This window comes from Nothoprocta perdicaria, unplaced genomic scaffold, assembly GCF_003342845.1.
Source record: "Nothoprocta perdicaria isolate Ctin4 unplaced genomic scaffold, notPer1 scaffold_0, whole genome shotgun sequence".
In the NCBI taxonomy this organism is placed as follows: domain Eukaryota; kingdom Metazoa; phylum Chordata; class Aves; order Tinamiformes; family Tinamidae; genus Nothoprocta; species Nothoprocta perdicaria.
In genome coordinates, this window is record NW_020454092.1 from 11,622,232 (window position 1) to 11,637,261 (window position 15,030).

The following is a 15,030-nucleotide window of genomic DNA, read 5'->3' on the forward strand; positions in this document are numbered from 1 at the left end:
GCAAATCTGACAATGATCTCTTTATTCCTCAGCTGTGAATACAATATCCTACCTATACCTAATAGCTTTTAACCAAGCTTAGAGGCTTAATCTCTGCCCCATGCCTAATTTTATCAGTTGGGACTAATAAGTARCATTAGTGTTTTATCAGGCAAGACAAATTTTTTAAATTCAGCAAGTCTTTTGCTGATTAGCAGTATCAGTGTTCTCAAACACTGTTGGCTATCAAGCTCCCATTTAAAAGAGACCGAATATTTAGAAACTGAAGATCAGAAGTACCAACAGAGCAGTACATAAGGCTTGGAGAAACAACAACAAAGATTAAGAGTTAAAGTCTTAAAAACTGCACATGGGTTTGCCTCCTTAAAGTGAAAATCATGGCTTATAAATTCATGTCATACAAACATCTTGGAATAGTTTACTTTTAAACAGCAGAAGATGTATGAATGAATAGGAGGAGAAAAAAAAATCTAACGAGTGAGAAAGGACCCACAAATACTTTATTAGGCAGGAAGCCTTTGCTGTGGTGCTTGAAGTCAGCTGGGCAATGAGCCTTTCTAGACAGGGTAGGGGCATCTCTGCTGTAAATGTGACTCTCCAGTGGAGCAGGTCCTTCCTTGCTGTTGCTTTGAAAGCAATTTTTCTCTGGTCAAAAAAAAAAAAAAAAAAAAAAAAAAAAAGAGGTGGTAAGAACAAGTGATTTAACTTTGTTTTCGTTGATGTATGTTGACTCCTGTTGATTTTCCAGTTGGGAGAGAACTGGTAATCAGGCCTTTGTTTCTTGCTTTGAGGGTATAGCTTATATTTGATTTAGCTGCAATTAAGTTTCTTATTTTACTTTTTATTTTATTTTTTTAAGCCCTTGTCAGATTGTTGTGAATCTGTATTTAACTTGGAACCAGGAAATTTCCCCAACAGACCACCTTAAGTATTCAGCAAATTCTCCATGAGAAACAGAAGGGCTCTGGAAAGTCTTCCCAAATTACAATCTTGGTACCATTTGCAGACTTAGTCCACGAGTCGCTACAGTTTTGTAATATGACTAGTACCAAGTAATCATGTAGACATTTCTTGTCGTCTTGTCTGTTCTGTCAGTAGACCTGGCTTGCAGACGTGGCAGGAGTGTCAAGATTTTAGCTAAAATTGAAGTCTGGCTCCCCATCTTCCCTTAAGTGTGTCCCTTACTACATGTACACTGTAGTTACAGCTGCCCTGCTTGATTAGCTCTTGATACTGCTTTGGAGAAAGAAGGAAAAAAGAAGTTTGCRTTTCTTGCACTTTGAAAATTAAATTCTGTAGCAAGTCTGGACAGGTGTTTGTTTTTTTGACCCTTGATGACTGTATTTCCCCCAAACAGAAAATGCCAAAAAGAGAAACAGAACAGAAACAGCGGGGCACTTCAGCTGGTTTCTTATCAAATCAGGTATCAAACATTTTTATCCTCATCATGGTAAAGTTGAGTTTTGAATTAAATGGACATTAAATGAGCTAATTGTGCTTATGCTTACAAAGAACAAAATATGAGAGACAGTCTAAGGCTTCCTATTACTTGATCTAATGGCTAGTACCAAAATACATAATTCTGACCCCTGCTTCCTGCTAGTACCTGTGCTCCTTTGACCATTACACCAAGATTGTTTAAGGAGTTAAATCAGCAGAAAAATAATAGCCCCTTTGTAGGGGGTTGCATTTTCTAAATCAGCTCATTGTGGGAGCAGATGGAACCAACATGAGTGCATGGGGGAAGCCAGACTGATGTGCCTAAGAGTGACAGGGGAGTGGGACTGCCCCTTCTTGTAGCTTAAATAACAGTTAAATGAAACCTCTCCTAGGAAGCTTTGTTGAAAATTTGAGAGAAAGTGATTGAAGGCTAGCTGGAATGTGGGTCAACCCTCGTGATGAGGAATGAGGAAATAGRTGGGTGTGGAATTGATTGTGATACTAGGAAGCTATAGGGAAGGCAGTGAACTTAAGGAAATGCTCCAGAATGGATATAAGGAGAGCAAGGGTTGACAAAGGCATGTTGCAATAATTGGAATGCAAAAAGAGGAAGTCTTTATAGAGCTTTTAGTCTGCAAAYTGAGATAAAAGATCAGCATGTTGGAGGGTTTGCACAGCATTCGTATCCAGCTTCTCTCTGAGCTTTTTGCAATGAGCGGGTCACTACATCATTACCCGAAGTACAGGTTTTTACTCACAACTTCTGCTTGGGTAACAGTGAAATCCTTTTTAAGTTAAGGCAGGTGCTGAAAGAGATTTCGATCTACTGCAAAAGGTGTTTATCACTGGAGCACTGTATCCTTATTTGGCAAACATAGGATCCAAGGCTAGTACAACACATTTATGATTCTGCCAGTCCACATCTGGACTTGAAGTTTTAATTATTAAGTGGCTATTTAAATACACAAACATTTTGCCCTTTCTCACCACTAAAGGTGATTTAAAAAAAAAAAAAAAAAGTTTTTAATGTTTTCAACTAACAAGGCTAATCCAACTCACGTACATAACGCAGAAAAGGACTAGTGCCCACATTGGTAAGCACAGGATTTGAGTTATCTTGTGCAATCGAGAACTTGAAACTCTTGGCAGTCAGTATTGTACAGTGTACAAAGTTTGCACGTGTGTTTGTTAGCGTCTCAAGAGGTCTTGAACTCAGTTGAAATGGTCCTACTATTTTGAAATGCTAAATGTTTATTTTGAGTCTGGTAGGACTGATCTAACTTTGTTAGATAAGATCCTTGAGCGTTTTCTGAATTTGCTGTGCCTCTTCTGCTGTTTGCTTGAAAATACTTGTAAAATGTAGGGGAGGATACAACACCGATTCGGTAGAGGGGTTGTATACATTCCTTGGATATGTTCAATATTTGCATTTTCTTTTAAAGTTTTTTTTTTTCTCATGAGGTGTGCAAATTGCAAATTAGGCTGTTGTTTTAAATGTTTCGAAGATTGTCTCATTAATTTTCACTGAAAATTTTAAACTTATTTAGATTTTTTTTAATTTTTTAAAAATTAACTTCATTGCTTATGGGGGGAAAAAAAAGCCACTCTAATCATGTAGAGACGATAAAAGTGATGCCTGATTTTTTTTTTTATTTTTTTTTTATTTTTTTATTTTTATTTTAGCACAGTCCCGTGTCAGGGTTACAGAAGGATCTCAGTGCTGAATGCATGGATGATAAAACGAAAGCAGAAGCTTGTTTTGAAAATCATGAAGTAACGTATGAAGTGAARGTTGCTTAGGGACTATTTCATTAGTTTATTTCTTTTTCGTTCATGGCTACAGCACTGTGCTGCAGGTAATAGTCGTTCATAGCTGAGTAATTTCATATTGTGGAGACAGAAATTGTAAGTGCTTTCTAAGAGAACTGATGACTAGTTACTCTTTTTGGTAATATTTTTAAACATAAACTGTCTTACGGATGACACGTACGTTGCATTTATCAAGTTAATCCTCACTTAAGGCTTTGTGCCAGCTCTGTGGAGGTACTAAGAAAGGAATTAGTATAGCACTTGGTTTAGAATAGCAGTCTTAAATTTCCTTKACCTACAATATTTTGAAAGGTGTGTCCTTCAGAATGCTCAGCAAAGCCTTTTTTTAGGAGTTCATGAGCAAGGAGCAATTTGTTTTTTTTAAAAAAAAAAGCCTTTGCAAAGTCTTTTCTAGGGACCTCTTTCCTTGATAATGTTATAAATGCACTGTGGATGTGCCTTTCAAAATGAATGAAGTGACTTCCAGCCTTGTAACTGCTTCTAATGCTTATTTTCAGGTTTATAATAGGAAGATTTAAATCATAGGCATGACAAGCTTAGAAAGCTCCTGATCAATTTCTATTCAGTCTAGTAAGAAAGAAGGTTAGAAGATTTTTTTTTTTTTTTCCTCCAGGAGTTAAATCTTTCCAACGGAAGGTGTCAGTGGGAGAAAGTGTTAGAGAAATTCTGCTAAATAGCGTTGTTGTATAAGTTAATATATAAGGCCATAATAAACAATTTTCAGGTTAGTCAACAATTTATCTAATTTCTTTGCAAGTGTGTTGTCACTTAATAAATGGAAAAAGTGATCTAGTGTGTGTCTCAGAGACACACAGCTCACACTAGCTCGTGAAGAATAAGAATTTAAGTAACAGCAAGTGCRGGTTTGCTGCTGTTGTGATAGGGAAGCCATTTAGGAAAATACCTGAACTCTGGCAGTTGCCTCTCATTTGCTTGGGCTACGTATGGAAACTCTATAACTTACACTGTTTGACCCAGCTGCTGACAGCTCCTATTGCCAGAGCCTGTGATAAAATATGCTGAAGGGAGAGCATTGCCTCTTCCTTTGTTCTTGTGCTTAGAGAAATTCTCTAGTGGCTCAATCTGGAACCTCAATAGCCTTTTTATGTTTCTTCAGTCCTTTTACCTGCCRTTACAGAGTAATTGTGGGGAATGATAGGATGAGCATCATCTGTTTATGTTTTTTGGAAATAAGATGCTGTTAAGAATATTAGGTAACACTTAGATTTCTATGTAGAAGGTTAAATGCTGTGGTGGTTAATTTATTAAAATTTGATCATAGTTGACACTGGTTTATTGAATTAATACTGATGAAGTGTAAAATGAGTTAAATAATCCTGTAGTTGTGAATTCTGTCACCTTGAGAATGACAAAAAGCATCAGAAATTAGTGGAGTTTCAGAAAAAAGAAAGTGCAAGGTGTTATTTAACGTGAGGTCTCATGTGTTCTGTTAGCATTCATTATAATCACAAGCATATGCAGAGCTCTGGGCTACCAATACTCACTGTGTTCCTATTGCTATTTGAAATGGCTGTGACTTTGCAGTTGAAAAGGCACACTCTATTTATGTGGTGCCTTTCGATCACGGATAACTGTGAGTTTTATTCTGGAAAAATGTATGCAGGCAAAGGCATGGAAAGGGGAGCAGAAGAGAGAGCTCTGAATAAAACACACACAAAAGAATCTTTCTGTCAATAGAGACAATTGAAAGCCGTAAGGACAGAGTTAAAATTGAAGTTAGTTGTTGTGAGAGAGCCCGCACTGGAAATATACCCTTGTCATACTAACTATATTTGTATGTTTGGGTCTTTCCATCCTGTTTGTAAAAACTAAAAAGTAGAATACACRTTTACAAATACAACAGTGTTTAGCTTGAATGCTAAAAATTTGTGGGAGCTTTGTGGAGGAAGGTCAAATTTCATATATGAGAATATAAACAGGTTAAACRCATGCAACCAGGGAGGACCCTGAGCTGAAAATAATTAGAAGCTAGAAAGGCTGGGAAGGAAGTCTGCTGTTTTCCTGCTCCTTTCTTGTTCTTCCCTAGGCTTCTGCTCACAACTGCTGTTGAGCGTACTTAATGAGTAGACCTTCAGTTTGACCCAGTATGTTTAGAAAATGAACATTAAGAAATAAAAAAAGGGCTACATGTTAGTGAGGAAAGATGAAATTAATGAAGTTTAAAYTAATGGGATTGCTTTTAGAGTCATTGAGGAAGAGCTTTTTAAAATAGCCAGTCAGTTAACACCCAGAGGGAATTCAGTGTGTGTGTGTGATAAGTCACTCTTGTTCTGTAATTGAAGAATAACACTGCAATGTCTGGTGCCTGGGACGTATTTAGAAAGTGCTTGATGAAATACRCTACCAGTGGGAAAGAATAATAGAATCAAAGCAAATTTGCAGGTTGTAGGAGTTTTTCATTTTATACTTGAGCAGCAAGCATTATTTGGAAGGTGAGTTTTGAAGGAAAATATAAACACAGTATTGCAAAACAAACCAATAATAATCAGAGCAGAATACTTGGATTTTCCTGATGTTACAAAGCCCATCAAAGAACGAAAAAAGAAAAACATTGAAATGGTAAACTGTAATTGTATATAAACTATGTGCTGAATGATAATAGTAATTTTAGAGGAGCTGTGTAAAATAGTAGAGATGTTTAGAAAAGCCTTTTTAGTTTCCAGAAGGTATCAGATACTCAACAAGATAAGACACCTAGAAGGAAGGTGGGGGGAAAAAAGATATATAGCTGTAGTGAAAGCCTGTGAAAAGCCTTGCTCTTTTGGCTGAATCTTTTGAGATGACTAATTTGTGACTTTTAATAGGAGAGAAAGATGAAAAGCATGAATCAGAGTGATCTGACTCTACTATGCCAGAGGCTGTAGAAACTTCAAACTGACGAACAATCCTGTCTCTGGATGAGGAATGTAAGTGGAGCAAACCTAAAGACAATTCATCAATGGTTGCAAGAAAAGCAAATACCTGCAGTTATGTTAGAGAAAGAGTAATCTTAACAATTTTTTTTTACAGGATGACAATGGCATTTTGTGTCAAAGTTTTCAAACTAAACCCTCAATTTTTCAGAAAGCAAGTAGCGACTAAAAGGTTGATATTTTACATGTAAATGCAGATTAAAAATAACAGTTTGCATATTTCCAAATAGCATTAAATGCATAGATTAAAAAGAGTACATGAAGCCTGGGAAATTAAAAGCAACGTATTGTTTATCAGAAAGTGTCCTGGGCCTACAAAGCTTTTCTTAGTAGAACAAGAGAAGAAAGCAGAATTGCAACCATGCAAAACATGGTTGTGTGATACAGTCATAGTCCTTCCAGAATTAAATAAATTACAACTACAATAAAAAAAGAAAAGTAGACCACCATTAATGCTAAATCAAGGAAATTCTTGCCAGCTCTGTAGAGGTAGTTAGATATAGATGTGAAATAATGGGCTAGGTGAACTTGGACCGCTCTTACAATACATTTTCTTTTTTTGAATCAAGGTCACTATTAATAGMAGGTATGCCTTGCTGAAGAAGAAAAGATGTGTAGTAATGTTCATATTGAAAGTTTTCTGTGCCCGGAGACAAGGCAGAATCAAATAGAATGTAGTAGATGGCCATCATTTCAAGAGCTTTTAAACAACACAGTTGCCAATGCACTTAAATCACCTTCCCTGCTTGCCAGTTCACACTTCTGAATCCAAATATTCTGGAATATGCATAACGGCTGCCTTATTGAGCACAGTCTTATGTCACTAAATACCGATCTGAACACAGAGTGAGGACATCAGAGCGACACAAGCACACGCAAGCACAAAAGGGTGCGCGGCCTGTCTGCTTGACAAGCAAAGTGGCCCTTGCCAGGCAGTTTGGAAGGAATCTAAGAGTAAATTGTACAACAAAGGTTTGTAAGTGTGGRTATCTGACGCTCTGTCAGGCTGCCCAGCAGTGGGAGACCATTTTTGTCTGCTTTCCAGTACTACTGGGGCTACTGAGATGAGATGATGAGAGCTGGAATTTGCRCAGAAACACTTTGAAAGATTTTCTGCAAAGGCCAAGCAAGCTACATTTAGCAACCTATTAAGGCCGAATCTCACTAGCTGAGCAAACAGCGAAAAAAGACTATGAAAATGCATAATCTCCTGTATGAAGGCTGAAACAAAAAGTAGGAATTTTTTTTTTGCCACATATCACTCATTATTTGGTTACTGTTTTGAGAGCTGAAATAGTGTTGAGCATAGAGGTCATAAATGTATCAAGGGAACATTTCAACAAATATCTCCAACTTGATTATAGCAGAAAATAGACACATCTCTTTCTATAAGCCCGGGAGTTGACTTTRTGCAACAAATTCTCTTACAGTGTATGATTTAATTAATATATCCAAGGCAATCATAACATAGCCAAGTATGTGTTTAAAAGAGCTAAGTTTTTAAAAAATAACTGCTCATCAAAATGCAGCATGAGGCAAGTCATTCTTAGTAGCAGCCTACAATATGTAGATTCAGGGTCAAAACCTAATTTTGTCCTAAGCTAGTCTGTTACTTGCTGGTGTCCTAGCCCGCGGGAGTCATGTATTGGGTTACCTGATAAGTGGTGGTACAGTTAGACCTGCAGTATCAGCTCTCAGGATGAGAAGTGCCTGTACTCCTGGCAACCTGAGAAGATTTGATCTGCTGGTCAGAAGACACAGCAGGGCACAGACATAGTTGTGCCTGACTTAGTTTCTGTTATGCCTCTACGCCAGGATAATTCTGGATTTCCCTCTCCATCCCTCCTTCCCCCCCAAAATGTATCTGAATATATTTGAAGACATTYGTTTGACCAACATACTTAGCTTGACCAATAAGGTTTCCATCTGTTTGTGTGTCATTATCACTGAATAATGTTTGAAGCTCTTGGCCATCAGGGAATGGGTGTTTCAATCCAGGAGAATTATCAGGGAATGGGTATCTCAAAAGTGAGAAGAATTGACAAGTTTCATGCAAGTGGAATCTCATTTAAGAGGSGTTGCATTTTGAGCCCCACAGTTACTTGCTCTGCATGGTTTGCTAGCAAATTTGTGAGTGCAGGTGTAGCTTGGGATCAGGAAGTTTGAGTTTTGGAGGTGGCATGTGGGCAGAGCATGAAGTACTGCAAATGCTGGAGATAAGGTGATTAGGGCAGAGCTGGGTTGTCTTTAGGGCTACAGAAAAACATCCTGTTTTGCTAGCCTGTTGCTTATAGCATAACTTGCTTATCTCCTAGATTGAGTCAAAGGTATCATAAGGTAGAAGACAAGTGATTAAAATATTTTTCATGAATGTAATTTCTTTCCTGTCATCTTGGAATTGCAGGGATTGACATCTGAAGTTTTGAATGAAAACTGAGAACAAGAACTTTTTAATTCTGATACAACACTAAAAATGTCTTACAGGAAGTGCTAAATGCCTCGTCTCCATTTTCCAAATTCTCTGGTTTGGTATTTGCCTTTGTACCCCTTTCAGCAGCATCATTAAGCATAACCCATGCAGAATACCTGGTATGTGCGTGTCACACTGATCAGTCTTTTATAAGTCAGTGTTTGACATTACAGTAGCCTTTCTGATGCTTAGGTAGTGACGTTGAATATGAAATCAAAATCTGGGATAAAATATAGATTGAGTTTCTGCATATTGTAATGTGATTTATTTCCTAATAAAGTTGTAATTTTTCTTAGATATTTTGTTGCTATAATCCTGTGGCATTGGTGGGGCTATCACCTTAGTGAAGTTCACATCTCTGACTTGGGTTGTGGCCAAGTTATCTTGTTGCTGAGCTGCAGCGCTCTGACCTTTAATTTGACCCGTCTGAAAAGGAAAAAAAAAGATATTTTTATCTCAGACCTGTTTTAGATTCACTTCATAATACAGTTCTACAAATATTTATGTTGGTGGAATTGTCACAAGTATTTGTGGCAGATGCTCAGGGTTGCGTGCTGAGGTGCTGTGTCCAGATTTGTTATGACTGAGTGGTATCCTAGGTCCTTTGAGGTCGGTTGGTCTGTCTTCCCACCACTTCCAGTAATTCCCCCTTGTAGCCTCCCTCTTGCACCATCTGCATCTGTCTTCTGCCAGGTCTTTGTGATTTCCAGTCTGTCTCCTTCCCCAGGCAGCATCTGCCTGCTTTGCTCTTCGTCCTAACAGTTCTCCCTCCCTATCCATTCATTTTAAACCTTCCTCTTACCTTTCTTCTGTTTTAGTTCCGCCAAGACTTTTGCTCCTCAGTCACATGCCTTTTTATGCTGAATTTCAATTTCCTATTCCAAAACAAGGAGGCAGAAAAATTTATTGAAGGAAAGGTCAGCTGTGTCTTGAGCAAGCCTGTTTTTTATTCCGTGTTGTGCTCAGAAATGACTAGTCAATGTGAGAACTAAGGGGAGAGGCAGCAGGGTGGGAATAGTGCTCTGAGGCAGATGCTTCAACTACATGATTCCAGGTCATGACTACATGATACCAGATTTTTAATTTGCCCAGCTCACAAGAAACTTAAAACAGGTTAGGGCTTGCTTACAAAGAGAAGAAATTTGATGATGTGGTTACTCTTCTGCARTGATGCTGTATAGCTTTGCTGGTATAATCCATGTTTATTTTTATTTGAGCTTGAGAGAGTGTTTTTCAGGGACAAGGGCATTTGTTAGTTTATTTTGGTTTCAAATGTATAAGTTAACCTGCCACTCTTATCTTAGGATAAGTGTGTCTAGATAAGGAAGGAAGCTAGGCCTCTGCCAAGCTTAACCTYCCAGTAAAGTTCCCAGGGTAGAGAGTCCTCACTACTGGGAATAGTCGGTGCAACCCTTCTGGTACCTGCTTGCTGACTGCAAGAGCCCCTGGAGAAAACACAAAGGGGCAGATGTGCATTGGCAAATATTTCACTCTCTTGACATTTTTTTTCTCTATTTTGTTGTTTTGGAGGAAGAAAGGTCAATGTAAAGCTGTGGGAGGGGAGATATTGTGCGGTGAAAATGAGGAGGTTAAACTTGTATTTGTTTTCATATGTCCTATTTAAATACCATTCATTCTACCATTCAGAAATGCTGAGAGTACTTGTTCAGTGTCATTTTGTTCAGGAGGAACTACAAATTTTATGTTTTCTACAATTTTTTTCCTTATTCCCAAGGTTTGTTCTTTTTTGCTCCTCCCTTCCTCCCCTTCCCAGCGCATTCCCCTCCCCCCCCCCCCCCCAAAAAAAAGGGGGGGGGTAGGGGCCGTGTCTGGCCTAGTGAACTCCTTGTGCTACCTAAGAAAATAAGCGTGATAAACTACCCATTGCAGTTCTTGGCCAGTTTAGGTTTTGTTTGSTGAAGTACCTAGTTGGAAGTAGCACAGTAGTTTGAAGTAGCACGAGAAGACTTTCAGGAACCTGTTCCTTCCAGGCTGGATTTTTCTTCAATTGCTCTTACTGGCCTAGCATGAGTGGGAGCAGCCTGCTCTGACAAACAGGATTTGACAGTATGTAAAGTAACCTTACTGTGTCGCAGATGGCTGAATTCTCAGAATAATTCCCCACCATGGAGCCTCATATCATTTATTTTTAACCTTTCCTTGTGACTTTGGACTGCTTCTTGTTGTGTATATACTTTGAGATAAAGTGTTCGTGATGTATTTTGTCGGGGACTTTTTTGTGGTTTGAAAGTATTGCTTGTATTTAATGTAAAGTAAAATCAGAAGAATACGATGCTTTCTCCAGAAAATTGATTTCTTGCTAATTTAATCACACTGAACTCAGTCCGTCTGTGTAGGGAGGGATGCTGGCATATTCAGATGTGATAGTCTGSTTAGTATAATTTGTTAAATGGAATTCATTCCTAATTTAGTAATATCACTCTGCTAGGAGGAGATTTGATTTATATGTGAAGATAAACCTAAGTCCTGATAACCTGAGGTCCATTCAGATTATCTCCTAGTCAAAGATGATGACTCTTCATCATCTTGACAAATACAAGGGATTATGTTTTGTTTGCCTAAATAGCTTCTTCAGTTTTCATTTTATACAACAAACTTTCCGTTTCTAAAAACAGACTGTTMCAAATAACATCCTGCTGCTATACAGATAATGTGAGAGCTGCTATTTTATACCACAGATATGCCCACGTTTCRTACATTACTGAGTGATCCATGAATATTCTTTTGAGCTAAACTTTTCTGTGTGCTTTTAGTAGTACTATGTAGGCTTGAAATGTTAGTCTAATTGCTTTTTTTTTTTTTTTTCCTCCCTAGTGTCACTGAAATAAYGAGGTCTGGCATGGATAGTTGCTAAGAGGAAAAATAAGGTCCTAATAATCAGGGTTTCTGTAGCTGGTTGGAAGGCAGAAGCTTAGGTACAAATCTCTCGGTGTTATAAGTGGAAGAAACAAATCTAGATGCCTGGAGGAAAATAAAACCACAGCCCAGAGTGTGAATGAAATACGAGGTTCTGCTGCCTGAAGATTGCATGCATACCTGCTTAGTGTATGGATACTGTAATTACTAAAAACAGCCAGCAGGAGATTCATGTTAAATGCTTTGCTTTTTTTTTCTTGTTAAACCATTTTAATGTAGACAATTGAGTAGCAAGTACCAGCTTGGATGAAAGTCTGAGTTTTGGTCTACTCTGAGCAAGTCTTGGAAGAAGCAGGAATTCACAGGTTTCAGAAAAGCTGGTTTGGACTATCAGTTTCATGTCTGCATGATGATACACGAGTAAGAAGTTCCTCGTGGGCTGTTATTTCCTAAAATATAAGTAGTGATCAGTGGGACAGGATTGATTGTGGAAGATTCTGAATGAAACAGCTAGCACTTATAGCACAGAAATAGGATGGACTTTGCTATATTCTTATAAGTGTCATAGTTATTTTCCTACAGTTACATAAAGTACATCATAATAGTCTAGAAGAACATTAGGTCAGTGTTAGCAGCAGCTGAGCAGGAGATGGTTTGAGAGGAGATATTCAATAATGGAGTGGAGGTAACGTCTAACTAGCAAAACGAGGTAGTTTTAGAATACCAAATCATACCATATTATTGTTGTTGATGCAAATTTGCCTAGTGTTGTTTTCCTTTCTAGAAAATGGTCTGCATCTCTGCATTGAGATATGTGCAAAAGTGATATTTTTTCCAAACATTTTAATTTTGAAAAAGCTTGTATGAAAGGGTTTGTAAATCTGACACAGATTCTTTAAAGAATATAATACAAYATTTTATAAGGAATATACATGAAAGACTCAAAAGTTACAGTGACAGATATATGTACGAWCATAGACATTTTTTTGACTGAAATAGAAAAATCTCCAAGGCCCCGCAAAGTCCTGCAGCTGTAGAGCAGAATGGAAGTAAAAAGGGAGAGAGTGGTTACATATGCGGCACGGGTGCTCCTATACATGGTAGCGAAACCTTTAATGACCGGTGTCTGGAGCAATTTTGGAAATTACTGCTAAATGGGACAAGTGAGTGTTAGCAGGTGTCCCCACTGCAGTCCGAGCTGCATGCGGTGTCATTTCTCATAGAAGGAGGTTATTAGGTAAGACTCAGATAGGAGCCCGAGGATAGGAGGAGACTACATTATTGCTGTTCATATAACATGATGATTAAAATAACACTGTAGATCAGATGAGCAGACTGTGCTCCGTTTTGCTTGGTTGAACTCTTGGGAAGACTTYAGCAGTTTCCTATGTTCAGAAAATATGTGACAGCAATAATGCGACCCCAGAAGCCCAGGAGTATGAAGCATTGCAGAAGCAGAGGCTTTGGGTGTTTTGCTCCTTTCAGRTGCAGGATGCTGATGCACCCAGTACCTTCTCTTACTGACCTCCTTTCTTTGCCATCCGTTTTCTAACATATGGTCACACTGGACATWTTTTCTCTAACTGTGTACACTGGTTCACAGATAAGCAGTACTGGCTTAATACAGTTAAGAATTTATTTTTTTTTATTTGACAAGGAATTGCCTCATTCTGTTGTACTGTGCTGTTTTTAGCCAACTCCATTTAAATTTRTCATCTGTGACTAGAGATTTTAACACACCTAGTTCAGCGCTCTCTAACTTTGCTAAAGAGGCTTCTGCTTAAGTTAAATAAAAATTCCAGTGTGATTATATGACTGTGGGTATGTATCAATACAGATCACACAGTTATGTAACACTTTGAGGATTATCTAAGGTTAATATGCGTATCCTCAAACCCCGTCCTGGGATCAAAATATGCTTATGCACAGCATAAATTATACCAGTCCAACTTCAGTCTCCCTCTGAAGTGCCTGATTAATGCATGGCCACTTGATTTATGAATWGGATTCACAAGGTAAGGTTTCAGTGTCTCCACTTGCTCTCTGATTAATTCCTTGCGAAAGACAATTCAATCTTTTGTATTTTAAAGCTTTGACTCTGTCTACATTRTATTTTATATTCATCTGTATTTTGTCACTTCATTTTAGTGGACTTTGCAAACTCCAAACTATGTTGCTTCTTAGTTGATTACTTCTGTTTAGAATCTGAGTATTTATTGGCGTATTCTTTTTCTTAGATGCGTTTTCATTCGCACGTATTTATCTTCTCTGTCAGGGGAGAAATATCTTCTCTGTTTGCTTTAGGGAGAAAAATGCTCCTAATTATTAAAGGAGTGTAAAGAAATACTGTTTTCCTTTCAGGACAGTTTTACAAACAACCTTTTGGAAGAAGAAAAATGTTTTAATTGCCTACTTGGTTAATAAACATCTTCCTAATTTCATTTTCTGATTTTTAAGCAATAATTAAGGTCCAGTCACTGTCTCCTGCTTTCATTTTTTTCCCTTAAAAAAAAAAAAAAGGGTGTTTGGGGGCAAGGAAAAAGAATAAATGAGGGAAGATAGAAGTTACAAATCTAAAGAAATCCTGACTTTATTATTTTGGCTATTGTTGAAACAATTTATGCAACAGTTTATTACTTATGGCCTGGTAGACCAATAAAAAGAAATGAGTCTTAAATATCCAAACAATTATAACAGCAGATGTACATGTTAAGACTAATGTGAAATGAGTATCTAAGACTAATGAGCATCTAAGGGACCTTTACTATTTAGTAGATTAATTGTGACACAAATCACAAATGTTTTGGTCTGCCTCATTATGAAGCATGAGTTCTTTATTTTGGGGAATCCATTTCATTTTTATGAGCTCATCACATTTTCATTTTTGTCTGGAATTATAAAGGAGTTGTATTTTCAATGGAGTTCTCTCCATTTAGTTTTTTCCTCTCATCATTTCCGTGCAGTCTGGTCAAATGGAAATCTAGATATGCTGCAAGGGGGACATAACCTTAGTCATAAATCAAGCATCTTTAAATGCAGATGCTCCAGCAAGTTACTACAAAAGAAAACRACTGCTCGKTTTTTTGTTGTTGTTGAATTTATTTGGTCCAAAACATTTCTTTCCTGTGAGTGAAGAATTTCACATCTCCCCATTTGCTGTGAATTGAAAGGTGTCAACAGAAGAGTAAGTAGGTTGTAGTACAAAAATAGATATTTTTGCCCTGAGCCAATCTAATAAATGTACAGGAGAAGGCAGTTTCTTTTAGCCCAATTCTTGTTTCATTAGCTTCAGCTGCCTTCGCTTGTTGTGGCCTTATCCAAACCCCTGTGCTGGTCTTTGGACTTTACTGGAAAGTGCAGCTTCAGCTYAGAGCAGTTAAGGGTAAAACAAAACCAGCATGAATTAACTCTGGGCAAAACACAGATTCAGTTTCTGAAATGAAAATGCACTTTACCCATAAAATAACTCTTTGTAAGAAA

General features: G+C 37.7%; 1 protein-coding gene across 2 annotated transcripts in view; it reads left to right on the top strand.

Moving 5' to 3' along the window:
* The first annotated feature begins 6,102 nt into the window (after positions 1–6,102).
* ZZZ3 (zinc finger ZZ-type containing 3) overlaps positions 6,103–15,030 on the top strand; it is a 41,655-nt gene continuing 32,727 nt past the window's right edge. For both annotated transcript variants that reach the window (XM_026054633.1, XM_026054641.1), the window contains exon 1: positions 6,103–6,197. The gene's annotated coding sequence lies outside the window, so the exon portion shown is untranslated. The remainder of the gene's footprint in view (positions 6,198–15,030) is intronic.